This window comes from Carlito syrichta, unplaced genomic scaffold, assembly GCF_000164805.1.
Source record: "Carlito syrichta isolate Samal-C Ts95f unplaced genomic scaffold, Tarsius_syrichta-2.0.1 Scaffold308835, whole genome shotgun sequence".
NCBI classification, from domain to species: Eukaryota; Metazoa; Chordata; class Mammalia; order Primates; family Tarsiidae; genus Carlito; species Carlito syrichta.
Genome location: NW_007252931.1, coordinates 152,981 through 166,006, shown reverse-complemented (window position 1 = coordinate 166,006; position 13,026 = coordinate 152,981). Strand labels below are relative to the sequence as shown.

At 43.2% G+C, this 13,026-nt stretch overlaps 1 protein-coding gene across 1 annotated transcript in view; it reads right to left on the bottom strand.

Annotated features, from left to right (window-relative positions):
- Positions 1-9,791, bottom strand: part of BCL9 (B-cell CLL/lymphoma 9) — an 88,152-nt gene extending 78,361 nt beyond the window's left edge. The window contains exon 1 of the mRNA XM_008066008.2: positions 9,513-9,791. The gene's annotated coding sequence lies outside the window, so the exon portion shown is untranslated. The remainder of the gene's footprint in view (positions 1-9,512) is intronic.
- Positions 9,792-13,026: the final 3,235 nt, after the last annotated feature.

Sequence of the window (13,026 nt, the reverse complement as noted above, 5' to 3'; positions counted from 1 at the left end):
ATTTTACAGATGGTAAATTGAGATTCAGAGAGAACAAGTATCCAGCTCAAGTTCCCGTAACTAGTTCAGGACAGATTGCTGCAAAAGCTACGAATAAAAGACATCGGGTTCAGAATGGGGACGTATAGGAAGAGAACACAGGCAGACACTCCCTATGGAGTTTAGTATTTCTATTTATCCTCATCCTGGTCCCTAATTCCAGTATTATACTCACTTTTTTTTTTTTTTTGAGTTGGAGTCTCACTCTGTCGCCCAGACTGGAGTGCAGTGGCCGCTCCCGGCCACTGCAGCCTTGACCTTCTGGGCTCCAGCGATCCTTCCGTCTCAGCCTTCTGAGAAGCCAGAATTACAGGCGTGTGCTACCCGCCGAGCTAATTTTTTGATTTTATTGTAGAGATGAGGTCTCACTGCCCAGGCGAGTCTCAAACCCACGAGCTCAGGCAATCCACTCACCTCAGCCTCCCAAAGGCGCAGGATTACAGGCTGAGCCACCGAGCCTGGCTTTTTTTTTTTTTTTTGAGTCAGGGTCTCAGTCTGTCACCCAGGCTGGAGTACAGTGGCACCATCATAGCTCACTGCAGCCTCGATCTCCTGGGCTCAGGAGATCCTTCTGCCTCAGCCTCCTAACTAGCTGGGACCACAGGCATGAGCCACCATGTCCAGCTTATTTTTGTATTTTATTTTTGCAGAGACAGGGTCTCTGTGTTGTCCAGGCCAGCCTCAAACTCCTGGGCTCAAGCAATTCTCTCATCTCAGCCTCCTGAAGTGCTGGGATTACAGGCACTGCACCTGGTTTTACTTTTTAAACTAGCCTCCGGAATCCATGTCAATATATTCCCACTTGCACTATTCACCCACTCTTGCTTTTTAATAAATGGATGAAATGATGTTACTCATCTAAGAGCTAATTCTAATACATTTCCCTCTCCCCTTTCCTTTTTTGTTTTTTGGTTACAAATTTGCTATTTGTTCCCATGGTCTTTTAATCTCAGTTATACTAATTGTTACCCATGAAACATAATTTTTAATAACCTGGATATCCTTAATTTCCTAGACTTCCATAATGGACTTAGATTAGGCATGTCAACACATTCATTGTCAGCCACACAAAAGGAAAGATGGCCCTTCCATAATTCCAACTAAAAAGCACTCCTGTTTTACACAGACGAACCCCTTGCCCATCCCATCTCTCTGTGCCACAGCATCCCTAACTAGAGGTGATCTTCTGACCCTTAGACAACTCCAACCATAAGCTGGCTGAGGACCTATAGAGCATAACATTGAAAAAGATAGTTGGGCTACCCAGATTCTTTCTTGGGAATCTGATTAGGAAATCCCGAGAGAATGGGGCAATTATCAGGGAAAACTACAATGGAAGGAGTATAAGGAAAGAAGCCATGAAATGGGTAGCGTAGACAGAGTAAAGTTCTGAACATGGGGGCTTGGCAAGTCAAAAACGCAACAATTAGGGGTGTAGCAAAAAGCTTTGAGATTGAGAGAAGTTGCCCAGAATAAAACTAGAAGACTAAACCAGCAGGTAGCAAGAGGAACCCAAGTAGAGGAAATACAGAGTGAGCGAATTAGATCGGAATGAAAGAGAAGGCTGTTCCTCCCACTGCGTCAGCACCTGAAAGGTTTCCCAGTCTGATTTCAGGCTCTATCTGTGAGCATGCTCACAATGAATGCCGCTTTTCTTGAGGAAACTTGAGTGAGTCAGTTCTTTGCAACCAGAAGCTCTTTTCTAGAGGGTTCAGCTCTTAAACCCTTTTTTTAGAAAATGAAAGTTAAAGTGTATTGTCCCCTTCTTTGTTTCAGATGGTCACAATTGCAGATTCCTGGAAGACAGGTATTCACCTGATTGTCCAGACTTCCTCGAAAATCTCTTTATTGTCCCTATTTCTGAGATAGAAGAAACTTCTCCTCTTTAGCTATTACCTAAAAATCAATAAATAGCAGGTAAGACAGGCAAACTTAACCACCTCATTTATCATCTGTGATTCTCTGACATAAAAACTACTCTTAGAAAGGAAATCACGAGCCTCAAGAATAGGAAACATGAAAAGCAGAAGCTTTGGGGGAGAAAACCTGGGCATAAAAAAACTGAGGATTTGGGGTATAGAAAATACTTAATCATGAATGTGCTATTTATTTCTTGCAACAGGGGAGAAGAATGAATACCCTATGAAAAATTTCCTTTTTATAATGTGAGACATAAAATTGCATAATTTAAGATTTTTCCAGTCAATTCCTTTTGTATATACATATATACATATATATATATATTTTTTTTGAGTTGGAGTCTCACTCTGTCGCCCAGACTGGAGTGCAGTGGCCGCTCCCGGCCACCGCAGCCTCGACCTGCTGGGCTCCGGCGGTCCTTCCGCCTCAGCCTTCCAAGTAGCCGGAATTACAGGCACGTGCTACCACGCCCGGCTAATTTTTTATTTATTATAGAGATGAGGTCTCACCAAGTTGCCCAGGTGGGTCTCGAACCCGCGGGCTCAGGCAATCCACTCACCTCAGCCTCCCAAAGGCGCGGGATTACAGGCTGAGCCACCGAGCCCGGCAAATCCTGTATTCTTTAGACTGTGATTGCCTTAAACACTCCAGTGTCACGGACTTCTGTACAGTAAACCACCAATCCAGGTCTCCTCATAGCAAATGTGGCCTTGTCCACAGACCCTCCTCAAAATTTCTCTCCTCAAACATATACTAACTACCCAAGCCCCAAGGATACTCAAGATTCACATATTTCTCTTCTGAGCAATTGATGGCTTGGCTTCTTTCAAATGCCATTAATGGCAATTTTGAATTTGTATATTTATTTTTCAGGAAAAAGAGTGATTATAATTTTCAGGGAATTATTAAAGCTCTCCAAAGCTTTAATTAATTATTTATTTATTTAGGCTACGGCATCCTCAACCTGCTGGGCTCAGGTGATCCTTCCGCCTCAGCCTTCCAAGTAACTGGAACTATAGGCACGTGCCACCACGCTCAGCTCATTTTTAAAATTTATTGTAGAGACGAGGTCTCACCAAGTTGCCCAGGCTGGTCTCGAACCCCTGGGCTTAGGCAATCCTCTCACTTCTGCCTCCCAAAGCACTGGGATTACAGTCATGAGCCACCACACCTGGCCTCCAAAGCTTTAAACTAAAAGTATTTTGGATCTTTAAGAAAATTCTTGATAACTATTTGGATTATTAAAAATGAGATTGGCAGCAATGATATATAGAATATAGTTTTCTTTTCCTTTATAATGTTTAGCATTCATCAGTAACCAAACACTTCACAAACTTCTGTAGAGTCTTTTTTTTAATTTTTGCCAGTGTCACTTGCCAACAGACTACATTCCTATGTTCTTGCTGGTATTACCATTTCACTAATCTATTCCTATTTCTCCATCTTTACAATCAATAATGTTTCGCTTATGAATCTACTTCTTATGATTGTTATGAAACTAAGCAAAATATTTAATGTTATGAATATGAAGCAACCTGAATAAAGGGACGTTATAAGTAAAAAAAAAAAAAAATCATTATATAAGTCTTCAAAATCCCCTTTTCTAGTTACATACTATTTTTTTCCAGGTGAAAAACAACTTAAGAACAATTAAAAGAGTCAGTGGTTTACTAACAAAGCAAACTTGAACTGGTCTCCCCTGCTACAAGCAATATGATATTCTTAAAACATGGCAAAATAATTTACTCCAGGGTTCTAAAATTTGCATTAAGAGTCATCGTGTAAATCGGGCTCGGTGACTCAGCCTGTAATCCCGCGCCTTTGGGAGGCTGAGGTGAGTGGATTGCCTGAGCCCGCGGTTTCGAGACCCGCCTGGGCAGCTAGACCTCATCTCTACAATCAATCAAAAAATCAGCAGGGCGTGGTAGCGCATGCCTGTAATTCTGGCTACTCGGAAGGCTGAGGCGGAAGGATCGCCGGAGCCCAGCAGGCGAGGCTGTGGTGGCCGGGAGCGGCCACTGCACTCCAGTCTGGGTGACTGAGTGAGGCTCCAACTCAAAAAAAAAAAAGAATCACCGTGTAGATTTTTTTGGGGGGAGGGGGAAGCAGGATTTATTGAGAGGACAGAAAAGCTCCTACAGTGGGAGGGGAACTGAAGAGGCTGCCTAGATTTTTAAATTGCATCTTTTCAAAGGTTTAACCAGTTTCAAATGACTAGTGCTTGGAATTACTCATAGAGATGACATAAGTAATGAAAACATCATCTATTCTCTCTGTCTCACCCGCAGTTACATTTCAGGTACAGTTTACTTACATCCAAAGGGTATATATAATATATATGCATACACATATAACATATCAGCAATTCTTCAATAATGTCTTTCAGTTGCATATCATCAAGATTGTCAACAGTCCCGTCATCCCCAAAAGCATAGTGTTAAACACATAGCATGTGTCATCAGCACTCCAGTTGCTTAAACTGTTCCTTTGCATCCTCAAAACATGTGAGCTTGATACAAAAAAAATCTCCTGCGATTTCTGTGAAAAAGCATGTCAGAACAGTAAAGCCAAGAACTATACCCAGCGCCCATCCATTTTAAATTCATACTTATCCAGAAGATACGCATTCAAAACAGCCTATTCTTTTGGAAATGGTTCTTTAGTCTCTTGCACATGTGCCTGCATGCTGACTGGCAAATTCTCTTTAAGTACATAAATTAAAATCTCACTTTGTCCTATTGAGCTTTTCACTTCAAAATGTCGACTTAGTTTGTATGGTGGATATATAGGAATAAATCCTATATATTCACAAAACCCATTACTTTTCCCCTTTGGTAACCATAGTTCTTGAGTTGGACTTTGTATAAGGCAACGAAAAGGGCAGATTCATGGAGTATTCTATTCACAGAATTGGAGAAATACTGAATAGCAGAGCTAGAAGGAATCTTGAAGATGACTTACTTTCGGTCACTCATTCTAAAAGAGGCCCAGAGAAGTAGAATGGGGATTTTTAGATCATAGACTGGCAAAACCAGAATCAGAAGTTGGTCCAATGTACTTTTGTAGAAAACATAACATTAGTAAATTAGAATTGGGAATCTATTTTTTGATCAACACTCTAAATCCTAGTCTTTAAAAAGGGAGGATGGCAAACCTGAGACAATTATTTTAATGCCATCTCAACACAGTAGTTTCATCTGAACATCATAGTGATTGTCTCAGTTCTCTACCTCTCATCTCTTGCAGACAGGGCCTAACAGGAAGATTTAATCAGCTAGTCATCTCACTCCTCATTTTCTTGTGAGTCCTTGGATGAGTCACATAACCTTACTCAAATATAACAGAAGGATTAAAATATTACTTAATTCACAGATCTGTTACAAGAGAGGACTAAACAGATATTTTACAGTGCATTAAAATGTCAAGGCTTAAAAGGAATGGAGAAAATTTCCATTGTACATCTCTTGGGGGTCAAAAAACCACAAAATCCTCTTCAATAAAACTACATGCAAAAGCAGTATTTGTAACTAATGAGTTTTGGAATGTCCTGCACATTATGTTGGTTTTACTTTTGGTAGGACTCGAGGCTCTGTCTAGCATTTTATTTATACACAGTACCTACACGTTGCCCCTTTAAGATGTCATAAGTCTTTGGTTTTATTCCCCCAGAGTTAAGGATGACCTGGATCACTGCTGTCTGGCTCTCCAGTTCTGTTCAATCTTTCCTCCCACCAGACCCTTGCTTTATTCCCTTCCCAACTCCTCACACAGCTTACTTCTCTCTTTGGAGTGCCCTTCCAACTTCAACTCAGATTGCCACCCAGAGAGGCAACTCTCCAGTGATTAACACATTGGGGGTGGGGGAGCATGCCGGAAGTGATCAAAGACTTGCAAATGAAGCGCTTACGGCTTGGAGGAGAAGGCATTGGCCACAGGTGCCTAGACCCTGGCAAGCTCTGGTTGAGGTTATTGCTTGTAATGTGGGCTGGGTACATCACCATGTAACGACGCTGGGTGTGCAGAAATGACTCTCATTTTGCTCATGACACAACTAAACCACACAATGTGTGTGGGTTCCCAAAGTATAGGCACCAAACCTATGATTTATGTGTGGGTGGGCATGTCTGTCTTCTTTTTAAACTATTAAATTAATCTCAAAAAAAGATGGATTGACAACACTGAAGATGACATTCCTCTGAGTACTAGAGAAAGACACAATGTAGAAAATGGTAACACCAGCATTAACATAAATCTGCCCCCATCCAAATGATTGGCATTTTACCCATACACTGTATTCTTTCCAAGAAAGACCACAAACTGGAGAAAGAGAAAGCGAGAGAGAGCGAGCAAGAGGGACAGAGACAGACAGAAAATAAAAAAGATGGTCTTATCTTTGACATCACCAAACCAATAAGATTTTAATAAATCAACCAAAGCAGGATCTGTGGAAGAGGTTTTTTGTTTCTTGTTTGTTTGTTGTATTTGTTTTGCTTTTTAAACACTTTCCTCTTTACAGATAGATATGTGGCCTTGCTGGGAGGGGAGGGAAAGGCCTTTCATTAATGCTTATTGTCTTTGGAATTCCATGATGACAGTGGCAATGGTGGAGTTTCCTGCAGCTGAGAGTTCAGTATCAACCCTGGAGGAACTATGGAATTAGTGAAGTGAGAGGACAGCCTCACTGGCCCCAGTCAACGAGAATCTCCCAGATCGTGGCCGTTATTTAGATGTACCGTTCACAAGTGTGAGGTTATTTAGTAGTACACGTGTAAAGGGTTAGCAGAAATTATTTGTGTCTCAGATGTACCGTGTGCTGAGAGAGAAAAAGCGAGAAGGAGGGAGGGAGGGAGGGCCAAAGAGAATTTTCTACTGTCTTTGGAATGGCTGGCTCTGTGTTAGTAGAAATGCCACCAGTGGAAAGGAGGTTAGTGGGAGCAAGGGGGACTCAGTCACAAAGAGAAAAGAACAATTAGCTGGTCAAGTTAGAGACTCTAGGTCAATAACTTAGACAACTCTATGCCCTGCATTATAATGTCTGCATGCTCTTCAATATGTGTTACCCATGTTAGAATTACTGGCTTGTGTAACTGTGTGATTAATGTTGATCATACCAGCAAGACTATAAGTTCCCTAAGGGCAAGGCACATCTGCCTGGCTCTTTCCTACATCCTTAATGACTGGTGCACATTATGGTCCCCAAAAATACTGTTGAAAGAACAAATGAATACATAAATGAACTCATGCAAATTCATATGGTGACCCATGTTTGCCATATTTATGCCATTTTATGACATGAGCAGGGCAGTGTATGCTGCTCCAATTCAGCACAGCAAATGCTACTGCAGAAGGTGCCTCTCTTTTGCTGGCCAAGTGCTGGAGTATGTGAAATCAAGTGCAGACGTGAGGTCAGGACCGGCATGAAGACCCTCGGAGCACTCTGAATCCTGGGGTGTGGTCTGGATGCTACCACAACTTTGTTGAGCCCCCTCAAATCAGTGCTTATCTTTCCAGGCCCTTAACATTCTCATCTAAAAGCATGAATAACCTTCCTTTTCCCTTGTAGTTCTGAAATTCTAATATTTTAGACAGATATCTGGACCCTGAAATCTTGCTGGACACAACCTGTGGTAAGATCTCTGCCTACAAAGTAGAAAACAATTAAGTTTTAATATATATATGTATATATGAAGTGCAGCTCTATTCCAAAAAACATTGAATGGGGGGGGCCTTCTTGCTAGATCCAGGCCAACTAATGTCTTTCCTTCAGCATTTCCCACACCCAGAAGTCAGGTTTCCAGGCCTTGATGAGGAGAACATAAATATTCTCAATCAGGCTGGCCCTTTGCTTCAATCTCCACTTATCACAGGGACTCAGTCTGATAAACATTTGTAGTTAGAATGGAAGAAGGCACAGCCTCCCAGACTTTTACGGATTTTTTTGGACAAGTAGCAGAGTCACAGAAAACCTAGAATTAGGTAAGAAAGCGGAATTCCCCAGAGAATTCAGAGAGGGCTACAACTGAGTGCCTTGAAACAACCACTGTGTACGAACAGAAGAAAGAAAATCTACAATTCAAGAAAATAAGCAGACATTTTTTCTTCCAAAAAAATGTTTAAAGATGAATGTTAGGTACTGATTTTAGCCCTCTACTTCCATCTCTCAAGATGTCACTTTAAAAAGCAAAAGGTTTTATCCACAAAACCACCAGTGAGTAAACAGCCTTCACATTTTTACCCTCATATACACACAGTAAGATATTTACTCTCTGATAAACAGCAATTGTAAATAAATCTCATTTAATCTCTAAAAGCCACAATAAAAATCTTTAACCTCCAAGGTAGAGTTTACAGATGTGTCTGCATGCACACTGCCCGTGCCAGAAAACACAAGGTCTTGAATAAACTACTATAACAGGAGGCACATTTTCTCTCTCAAGCATCTTACACTGACCTTCTTTTTTAAAAAAATATATGTACAAGGGAGGAGGAAAGGGGAAAACCCAACCCCTCCCACCCCATTCTCTGTACAAATCGACCAATAAATCTAACGAAAAGACACAAGAGAAAAGGACAGAAGCCAACAGGTGGAAAAAGGCTTTTTGTTTCCTTAGAAATGCTCAGACACTTGATCTGTGCTCCCCAGTCTACTTGTCTCAGGGTGTCTTTAATGATGGTTTTATTATCATGATGATGATGATCAGGAATCATGATAACACTCCTACTTCGTGATTCCACAGCATTTCTAGCTTGAGGATTTCTCCACGCCTTTCACGGTGATGTGTTCTGTTTGGCTAAATCCCAGGGAGGCATGCAGCATCCCTGATCAGCTCTCTCGGTTTTACAGACGGGGAAATTGAGGCACCGGGCACCACACAACTCCCTACGGTCTCTAAGACCAGAGAAATCCTCGAGACTGGAAAAGTTTCTGGATTGTCTTGTGGCAGAGTTCTCTCGCTCTCCCTCCTTGCCTGCCATGCCACTCCTCCTCGGAGAGTCTGGGCTCGGGTGGTAGGAATTGGGGTACCTCTCCTTCACAGCGAGGCGCGCCAGGACATGTGTGTGAAGTCCACACACACGCACAGACCCACGGGCACACTCGCACACACAAAGCTCAATGCAATCTCTGCAGTCACTCGGCAGAGCCCGGCCGGCCCTGGCTCAGCCTGAGAACGCTCAGCTCGGAGCTCGCAAGGCCTCCTTGGGCTCGGGGCTGGGGCTTCTCTGAGCGAGGGCTCTGCCCTTCTCTCCCTCTCTTTCAGGCTTCTCTCTCTCTCTCTTTTCCCTCCCACCCTCCACCCTCACACCCTCCTCCCACCCCTCTCCATCCACCCCTTCTCCCCCACCAACCCAGAGGCACAGATCGTGTTACTGGGGTTCCCTCGAAAGAGGGGCCATCCCCAGCCCTAAGCGCCTTGAAAGACTTCCAGGGGCAACGCAGGAGCTCCAATCGCAGGACCCCAGCGCTCCTCCTGAGCAGCGCAGGAATGAGACCCCCACTTTCAGGCACAGGCGAGCAAGCCTGCCACAGAAGAAGGAATTGTTAGGGCTCTTACCTTTTTTATGAGGAGAAATTCTGGAGAATCATTTCAGAAACTGAGGGGGGAAAGTGAATGGAGACAAAAAAGACCCTTTTCCTGCAATCCCTGGCCTCCTGGTATCAAGACACCAGGACAACATCAAAGCAACTTAGGGGGAACACTTTAGGGGCCTATTGTCTGCTCTGGTCTGATCTGTTTTTCTTCTGACTCCCCCTCTTGCTGCGGTGACACTTGGTACGGCCCAGGCATTCATGCCAAGTAGCTTTCACACATGGAAGCTTGTCTCAAGCAATTGCTGACAAGCCACAAACAAGACATTCTCCCTCCCTTCTCTGTGCCCCCCCCACTCCTCCCCCCTCCACCTTTTCCTCCTCCCCTCTTGTCTCCCCTCCTCCTTTCTTCTGAATGCAAACTAAAACTCTCCAGTGACAGGCAGGCTCGCAGGCTTGGCCTAGCTGCGCAGACACACACACACACACACACACACACACACACACACACACTCCTCTCTCTCTCTCTCTCTCTCTCTCTCTCTCTCGCAAGCAGCTCAGCTAGTTGCTGCTGCACTGGTAGAGTTAAGAGACAGGAAAAAGCCCAGGCTGAGTTGGGGGCAGGGAGAGAAAGAGCAAGGGAGAGCAAGAGCAAAGAGCCACCTCCTATGTCCTAGTAAAATGGCAGAAGAGAGGTGAGCCCTTTGGAAAAACAGCAGTGGCCACACACGTGTGTTCACATACACCGACTCGAGGCCATCTGAGCTCCAGGAAGAGTGAAATAAATGACCCAACAAAGGAGCAAGCCAAGTCCCATCAGCTTGAGATTTGGGAAGTGGAGAGATAAGAGGGTGGGTAGACCCAGGACTGGGAGTTCTGTTAAAAATGTTTGGGTGGTTTTTCTTCTTTACAGTAGAAAAAAAATATGTTTCCTAAGGATCTAGTCTTCCTTCACTGCATAATTGAGCATAGACCTGAGTTACTAACTAAAGCCATGAAATGTGTAAATGTGCGAGTAAACTTAACTGTGGGTTCAACTTGTACCCAGGATATTTTTAAAGTGAGGCATTTTTTTTTAACAGAAACCCTAGAGAGCAGTAGCAAGGAGGAGAGTAGTAACAAGTAGTGTAAACTAGGAGAGCTGTGAAGTGTGATGCTAAAGTTACTGATTGCCAGGCTGCTGGAATTTATGGAGGGTGGGCCTGTGAGTTGGAGGGGGGAAGGGTGAGTCTGTGAGCTGTTTTCTAGGAATAAGGGGGAATGAGGTAGGATCATGAATATGGCTAGAAGCAAGCAGGAATTTGATTGGTGTGGAGGGAGGAGGGGGTGTGTAGAGGAGGGGGGAGGGAGAGAAAAAGAGAGAGAGAGGAACAACACTGCATTAAAAAAAGAAGAAAAATGGAAGCCCAGAATTGAAACATGCGGAGTAAATGAGATGGCAAAGAAAGACATAAAATGTGAGCAAAAAGGAGCACAAAGGACGTACAAATTTGCAGATGGCATGAAATGAGGAGGGCCAACTGAGATCAGGAAGAAGCACGACAGGGTGATTGCATGGCATTCATATTTTTAGCATGTTATGGACTCACAGACCTAACAAGGACCTCTTTGCCTAGGCCAGGATAGTCAGCTCTGCACACCAGCGTCTGAATGGAAGCTCAGCGCTTACCTGGAGCTAAATCAGATTGTATTTTTGCATGAAGATTGTTTATACTGTACTCCTCAGAATCTTCCTCCACGAAATGGAAATTATGTGAACACATGTCACTCATTCCTTCATAGGTGTGCAGTAAGGAATAAATGATGACTTCTTTTACACTTAATACTAGCTAAATGGCTTGTCACCATCTAAAACTCACCATAACAAAGACACACATTCTTGTTCCTGTTCCTTTTCCCCTTTAGTTTGCTTCTCCATTATCCCTGATCCCTGGAACCATCTGTTAACTCCCATGAACGATAATGGTGGTAAACAAGGCACAGAGAGGATAAGTAACTTGTCTGAGGTTGTACAACAAGTTACAGGTAGAGCTGAAATCAAACTGAGGTCTAGGTGATTCCAAAACTCCTGCATTTACCCACCACATTATGCCCACTCACTGGAGGAGCCTGGGGACTCCATGGCACTCCAAGTCCAGACAGCTATACAAGTACACTGTTCTTTCTATACCCCAGGGTTGGATTTGGATTCTCTCACTTTGAGCCCAGGGAACTTCTGACCTCCCCTTAACAGGCTACTGACTCACCGTCCACTTCTAAGTAGTGGTGACTCACTAAACACAATGAGGCCTCCTAGGCAAGAACTGCATAAAGGGTCAACTTAACCTTCAGTGACTGCACTATTTTCAGATTACCAGGCAATGGAGAAAGGCAGCTAAGACCAGGAAAGTTTCATTTTCTTAAATATAAAAATACATCTTAAGAATAAAAAAAGCAAACTAAAAACATCCACAGGTGTTGATGATGAGGATGATGATAACAACTAACATTCATTAAGTACTTACACATATTAAACCGCCCCATAAGGTATAAACTCTTCGTGTTTCTATTTTCTAGATGTCGGAGCTGAGATCACTCAGCCAGGAAGTGGTAGCTGAGACCGTGATCTCCACCACTATGCTGTACTGCTAAGAGAGCGAAAAGAATGGCTCCAATTATTAGAGTAAAAATCACAATCTCAGTGGGAGAATGGAGAGACAAACATAATCCTGATATTTTCAATGCATTTGTAAATCTCACGACATCTCCTATGAGTAGCTAATGAAGAAGAAAGCATGTGCCAGGGCCCCCCGAACAACCCTCCTTTTCCAATTCTTCTGCAGTCCCACTTGGCAGAGGACAGCGAATGCCAAGCCTCTGGGCCAGAACATGTTGGTAGGCATACCAGGTCAGACTATGTTCCCTCCAGCACTGATGGCTTCCACCTGCCAACTCTGAAGAGAAAGAAGAAAATCCAAGTGGATAAGTGAACAAGGTCAATGCATTAGTATTTCTAAGTTTATTTTACAAGCTTTCTGAATACTAAGCATGACGTGTAGAATAAAGAGTCCTAGATTCTTGGACAGAAGACCTGGATTCTAACACTGGTTCTACACTCACCAGTGTGTGAACCTGGGCCTTACTGTCTGGGCGTTATTTCCTCAATTGAGAATGAGCTCATGACATTAGCTCTAAAACCCTTTCCAGCTCTGAAATGCTATCATCCTAATAGTTGTCTGGTAGATGAGGAAATGATTAGAAGTCAAGGTGGTAGATAAGACGTGTGCTTCGGTGCATATATGTGTATGTGTGCTTTGAGAGGCTGGTGACATAAAGAGATGGAGCAAGCAGGATCCTAGTTGGGCTTTTCTGTCCATACCTATTATGACACACCTCTTCCAAAATACCTTCTACATAATACCCATTTTTGCTTTATGTGGTTTCACTGCTAGAGTTCTCACCAATTACACTTGCATTATTAATAATCTTTTTAAAATGCAAGCACCTCTAGAAGGGATATGGGAAGTCAGTCTTTCACACTTTAGCATGAATTATTTCAT